Below are 6,000 nucleotides of genomic sequence, written 5' to 3' on the forward strand. Positions count from 1 at the left end.
CCTGGCTCTCAGCTATTCCCAGCTCTGCTACTGAGAGCCTCTTGGTCTCTATCCATTTTGAATGAATGGAAGTGAAATCTGCTTTCTCCGAAATAGTCTTGGAAGACTAATGACCAAGCACTATGAAATAGGACATTACAGAAGAAACGTGGCAAGGACATTATCCAACCACAGTCAGTCTCTGCCTGCTCACTTTGAGGAAATTCTAAAGCATAAAAGCAGAAGAACATCCCGCAGGACGCTGCAGAAGTTTCATTATGAAGTCAAAGCAAAGATCCAAGCACACTGAAACAAAAGTGCTAGCTTGAGTCTTAACTACCTGCATTTAATTGAAGTGCACACCTGTTCTTCTCATGACTTAAAGCTGCCAGACTGAGACCCAACAGCTTTTAGATGTCTTCTGGGAGATGAGTATCACAAGGTGTGATAAGGCCAAAGCCTGTACACTATTTTGCTAATTAAATCCATTTCTGAACATTCAAGAGACAGGGTATGTGGTGAAATCGATTTTAAAATACCTTAAATAAAAAGGGGTACTAGGTCAGATCCCTCTGAACCTAAAGATGACTCACCACACAGCCATGGGCACGTTACTTGACCTCCCTGTGCATTCAGTAATGCATCTGCAACGGTGTAACTGCAACACCTCAGCCACTGAGCTGCATCTCATTTCCAGTCCTGAATGAGTAATCGCCGTGTGCCTCAACTGCAGAAACAAAGTCACATCCGTGCAGAAATTACTACACCATACCAGCTCTGCTCGTGCTCATCAGCCATGCGAAGGGGGAATACAAACAAGTGTGAACAGGCAACCACAGATTTCAATTCTCTTAGCAGCAACTGGGTGAGCGACACCATCAGTCGCTCCAGGCGAGTTCAGAGACGGACTTGGGATAAAGCAACTGCAGAGGCTTATAGTTATTCTATACCTAAATTTGTAATTAAAAAAAAAAAAAAAGAAAGAAAAATACTGTGTTGTGTTTTTTTTCCCCCTCAGAACTGCCCAGTTACATCCAAGCTCCCAATTTGCAGACTCAAAGCAGAAATTTTCGCTGCAGCAGATCCCCGTGCCGTAACAGCTCAGCTGCCCCACAGCGACGAAGTCAAAAGCTTCGGTTCTCTGCTGAGCTCCGCTTCGTGTGCTGGAAAACTGAGCCAGAAGTGGCTTCCTTGCTGCCCTGTACACAGCCTAAGCTGCAGTCCCAGCATTGTAATCGTGCGGCAGTTCTTTTTATCCCTGTGCTCATTCCCAGCCCCGAGCCCGTCACGCTCTCCCGCGGCCGTTTCATTTTTGGTTCCCCACAATGTGCAAGTCAGCAAACACTGTTCAAGTTCTGGTACTTGCTTCCAGGAGCTCCTCTTCTGAGGTGCGAGTTAACGTGCTTGCTGCTGCAGTACTGAAATCTTTCACTTTGATCTAGTAAATGTGTTATTAAGCCTGCTGCCCAGTTTCTGTCAATGTTTACGGGTTTGAAAGCCACACGGTCAGCTGCAGACAAAAACGCAGAAGCCGAGATTGACCATAGACCCCGTGCTGTCAGAAAGTACCATCAACCCACCGCCTTTGAGACGTTACGGAGAATGAGACACAGGTTGATGGAACAATTTACTCATGTGAAAAGTTTCCAAGCTTTCAACGTTTTCAGCAGTAATATTTTGGCCAGAGCGTAACCAGGCAGCTCTGACTGTTCACGCAGAGCAAAGCCACCTCAGCACAGCGTGCGGATACTTTCACCTTGGAAAAAGATGTTTTTGTGAAATGCTGATAATCCAGGTGGGTCGCAAACAGCACGGGCATCCTTGGTGGAGCAGGGGGAAGATGGGATCATATGTAAGAGATAGTGAAGAAAGTGAACAAAATCGGTTCTGGCCTTGGAGGCAAGGCGAGAAAGCCTGCACTGTAAATGTAAACACCCAGCACGGAGATGGGGGGGGGGGGAAGGTCAGGAAAAACAAGGCAATTATTTCTTGTTGTTCTGATCAGGTTACACCAACCTATCTCCCTAACGCTTCGCGTTCAAAGCCCCTCATGATTCTCTATATTTGCTCTTTGTTCATCCAGTCTTATCTTACCCCACTAATCCCCACCTCCTCCGCGCTGTCAGCTGCCCGTTCGCCAGACGCAGGCAGACATCCTTCCTTCCTACCTCCCCGTTATCGCTCACGGCACAGCTCGGCTCACGTGCTGGGACCGCCGCACATTTACCGTTCCCAACTGCCTTGCGGTCGGCTTCGGGTTTCTTCCCCTTTTGCTTCCCTCCGCGGTACCCAGCTCGACGCATCCACTCATTTCCCAACTCGTTTTTTTGTGCGCTTCGGGTTTTTACTGAGCGGGCAGCCCTCGTGCAAGAGCAGAGGGTCAGGCTGCGCCGCGACGCGTGCGAGGAAAGAGCCCTTTCCTCTTCCTGATTTCCCATGAATTTCTCATCGCACCTCTTTGTGAAGCCTATGTGCTAGCCAACTAGCAATTAGCTCGAAGAGCAAACAGAAATAGTCAACACATTATAATTAAAAATTCAAGTGCTTAAAAATGAGTCAGAAGTGTTATTCTCATACTTGAGCACAAATACCAGCTGCCTATACTCATGTACTGCCTTCCCTCACCCCCCGTCCCTCCTCCTAGCCACCCAGACAAAACACCAGCCTTGCTGGTATGCCAGAACCACAGAGAGCAACCTTTTATTAGCTTTTAGTAGCCACATAACCACCTGCTTTGGAGCTTCCTTCGCCAGCAGCAGGCTCCTCTAGATCACTGGACACATGAAATGCTCAGAAAACTGCTGAAAACCGACTGCCGTGAGGGAGATGAGCTCACTGCACTTCACCCCACTGCTTTTGTACCGAGCGTTTACCTGTGATCTGAGCTCCACGTGGGGCATCTGGGTTTAGCAAACACACCTCACAAGCAACTTACTGTTCTCCTCAAAGGTCGTTACAAACTTATTTCCTCCACAGAGGCAGCTTTCCCTCCTCCAGGGCAGAAGGGAAGCTGCACTGCCTGACTTCAGCTCTTCTCTCAGAAACGGCGATTACGGGTGTGAAGGGAGGCAGGAGGGCCACACGATGAACACCTCAAAGGATCGCCATAACCACTTCCCACTTATTTGGAGTACACGGTATATCACCAAGGTCAGACCTTGAGTTTATAAACCGATTTAAGCAACTTAAAGCACTTTAGGACAAACATTTTAAGTGTAAACGTTTGTCTGCTGTTCTAATGAGAGAGGTAATACATTTGCACTTAAAGTTTTCAGCCTGAAAACTGCAAGTATCCTGTCCTGTAAGTAGATTGCTGTTTGGTCTTATGCTTGACAAGTACCAGAAAAGACTTAAAGCCAAATAAAAATCTACTTGGAGAGGAGGTGTTTAAGAGAAAACTTACATTTTTCAGGAGACGATTACGGGTCCAAAGCTTTACTGTTCATTCGCTTTTAAAACCCAGAATTACAAGCCAGTAAAAAAGTAACAAATTGGGACTTACACTTATGCCACAGCCTCTCCACATCCAGGTTGTTGGAGCCTTTGAGGTGCAGCAGGGCACTTTGTGCTGGTTTAAAGCACGCAGGGAGGTGCAAGCAAGACCCTGCTTAACTTGGTTATCGCCGTCAGGGCCTCACACAGATACCTACGGACGCCGACACGCGCAGCCGGATCCCACCACGAAGGAACCAAGACGCGAGCACAGCCAGGGGCTGCTGGGGAAGGCTGGAAGCTCCCTGCCAGCTGCACAGCCCCCCGAAAAGAGGGGGCGAGACTTTCTGGAGCAGCCTCGTAGGTGTTTGCCCGACAACCTCGATGCGAAGCTGTGACACTGAAACTGGGGAAAGCGCCTGACTGCTGCAAGCCGCTCGGTCTGCCTCTCTTTTTACTCAAAGACGGGCAAGTGGCAGAGTTAAACTTTACATTCTCCTCGCTCAAAGCCGCACCTGCGCCCGCTGCGCCTCGGCAGCCACCTCGGGCTGGCTGAGCGGTGGTGACACCACAACTTTTCCCCCCAAAAAAACATCCAACAACCCCCCCCCAAAACACCGCCACGCGAAACGAGGCCGCGCACAGCACCGGCGGGGCGCACAGCCCCACACCTCCGCCCCCAAAAGTTGTGCTTTCCTCCCCAAAATCTCACACACGCCCCCCCCCCTCCCGCCTCGGGGAGCGGGCAGCGCCCGAAACACCCCCCGCCCCCCCCGGGGGCGACACCGTGACGGGACGCGGGGTAACGGCGGCCACAACGGCGACAGCGGCCGGGCCCGGCCGCTCCGCCCGCACTCACCTGGGCGCCGAGGGCCCCTCCTGGCCTCCCCCCCGGAGGGTAGCGGCTGGGGCATGGGCGGCCGGGAGGAGCCGGGGGGGAGGGACTCCGCCGCGGCCCCGACACCGGAGAAAATGTCCCCGGAGGCCGCGGGGCTCCGCCGCCCGCCGTCACTTCCGCAGCCGGAGCAGGCGAGAGCCGCGCAGAGCGGCCGCCGCCCCGCAGCGCCTCGCCGCGGCGGAGGCCGGGGACGGGGAGAGGGGAACGGGCACGGGCCGCGGGGTCTGGGTGTGAGGGGAGCGGGGTCGGCCTCGGCTCGGCCCCCGTGGGTTTGGCCCTCGTCGGGGCTCGCGGCAGCGGCCCCCTCAGGGAGCGCCCGAGCCCCGCCGCCGGCCCCCCGGTGCCTCAGGGGAGGCGGTGAATGTGGGGAATGAAGGGAAGTCGACGTGTGTGGGAATAAAGATGTGTCCTAAAGATGTGGTTTTGTCCTAAAGATGTGGTTTTGTCCTAAAGATGTGGTTTTGTCCTAAATATGTGGTTTTGGGGGTGCTTCGGAGCGGCCGTCGCTTGTAGGGGCACCAGACTCGTCCAAAGTTGGTGCATACAGAATCGGCGCGTCAAAATCGGCCCGTCCAAAATCACCACATCCAAAATCACCACATCCAAAATTGGCACATACAATACTGGCACACAAAATCGGCCCGTCCAAAGTCGCCACATCCAGAATTGGCACCTCAAAATTGGTGCATCAAAATCAGCCCATTCAAAATCGCCCCGTCCAAAACTGGCACATAAAGTCAGCCCAGCCAAAATCATCACATCAAAATTGGCCCTTCTAAAATCCACCCATTCAATATCAGCCCATCCAAAATTGGCCCACCCGAAATCCGCCCATCCAAAATCAGCCCAGTCTGCCACTGGTGGTCTCAGTAGCAGAGGGCACAAGGAGGGCACTGTGAGAGGACAAGGGGCAACGGGTATACCACAGGACATTTTGTTGCCCCATGAGGAAAGGCTTTACGGTGAGGTGACAGAGCACTGGGACAGGCTGCACAGAGAGGTTGTGGGGTCTTCTTCTCTGGAGATATTCCAAGCCTGCCTGGGTGCCATGCTGTGTAACATGCTCGAGGTGACCCTGCTGGGCAGGGGGTTGGACTGGGTGATCTCCAGAGGTCCCTTCCCACCTGAACTGTTCTGCGAACGATCCCTGGGCACCCCTGCTGGCAGCTCAAACCCAGAATCACCTCTGATTTAGCCATGCCCTCCCACCAATTAAAACCATCTCTGAGAACCCGGCTGGCGACCTCTGGTTCAACAGCCCAGCATCTCTATTTAAAGGAAAGGACGTGCTTCAGAGACACGACTCCTGAGAGACAGCTGGCGGGTGGCACACGGTTACGCACGCATTAGGGCACAGCAGCGAGGAACAGGCAATGCCGTTTTGGACGGCGTACAGGAAAGCATAACGGCACAGGCAAGGGCGGCGAGCATCTGCCGCACATTTGCAAAGAAGAGTGATAAATGTAAAGGAGCTCGTAAGAACCACAACTGAAGGAATCAGCAGCCCGGAGGCATTACGAAAGAAAGAAGAGATTCTGAATATAATAGGTACAATATAATTAGTAAACTAAGCAGGGACACATTACTGATCTGTAAATATTTGAATGAAGTAAATGGCATGAAGGGAGAAGACTGGTGATACATTAATGATTTTAATGGGGTGAAATTAAGAAAGGGCATGTTTAAGCTGA

General features: G+C 52.2%; 1 protein-coding gene across 4 annotated transcripts in view; it reads right to left on the reverse strand.

Annotated features, from left to right (window-relative positions):
- Nucleotides 1–4,443, reverse strand: part of CZH18orf25 (chromosome Z C18orf25 homolog) — a 43,570-nt gene extending 39,127 nt beyond the window's left edge. Inside the window, exons 1-2 of one of the 4 annotated variants that reach the window (XM_040540929.1) lie at nt 4,271–4,433; nt 595–706 (exon numbers count right to left, since the gene is read on the reverse strand). The gene's annotated coding sequence lies outside the window, so the exon portion shown is untranslated. Of the gene's footprint in view, nt 1–594; nt 707–3,481; nt 4,071–4,270 lie in introns of those variants that run through there. The other 3 variants (XM_040540928.1, XM_040540930.1, XM_040540932.1) reach the window with 3 other exon arrangements.
- Nucleotides 4,444–6,000: the final 1,557 nt, after the last annotated feature.

This window comes from Cygnus olor, chromosome Z (genome assembly GCF_009769625.2).
Source record: "Cygnus olor isolate bCygOlo1 chromosome Z, bCygOlo1.pri.v2, whole genome shotgun sequence".
In the NCBI taxonomy this organism is placed as follows: Eukaryota; Metazoa; Chordata; class Aves; order Anseriformes; family Anatidae; genus Cygnus; species Cygnus olor.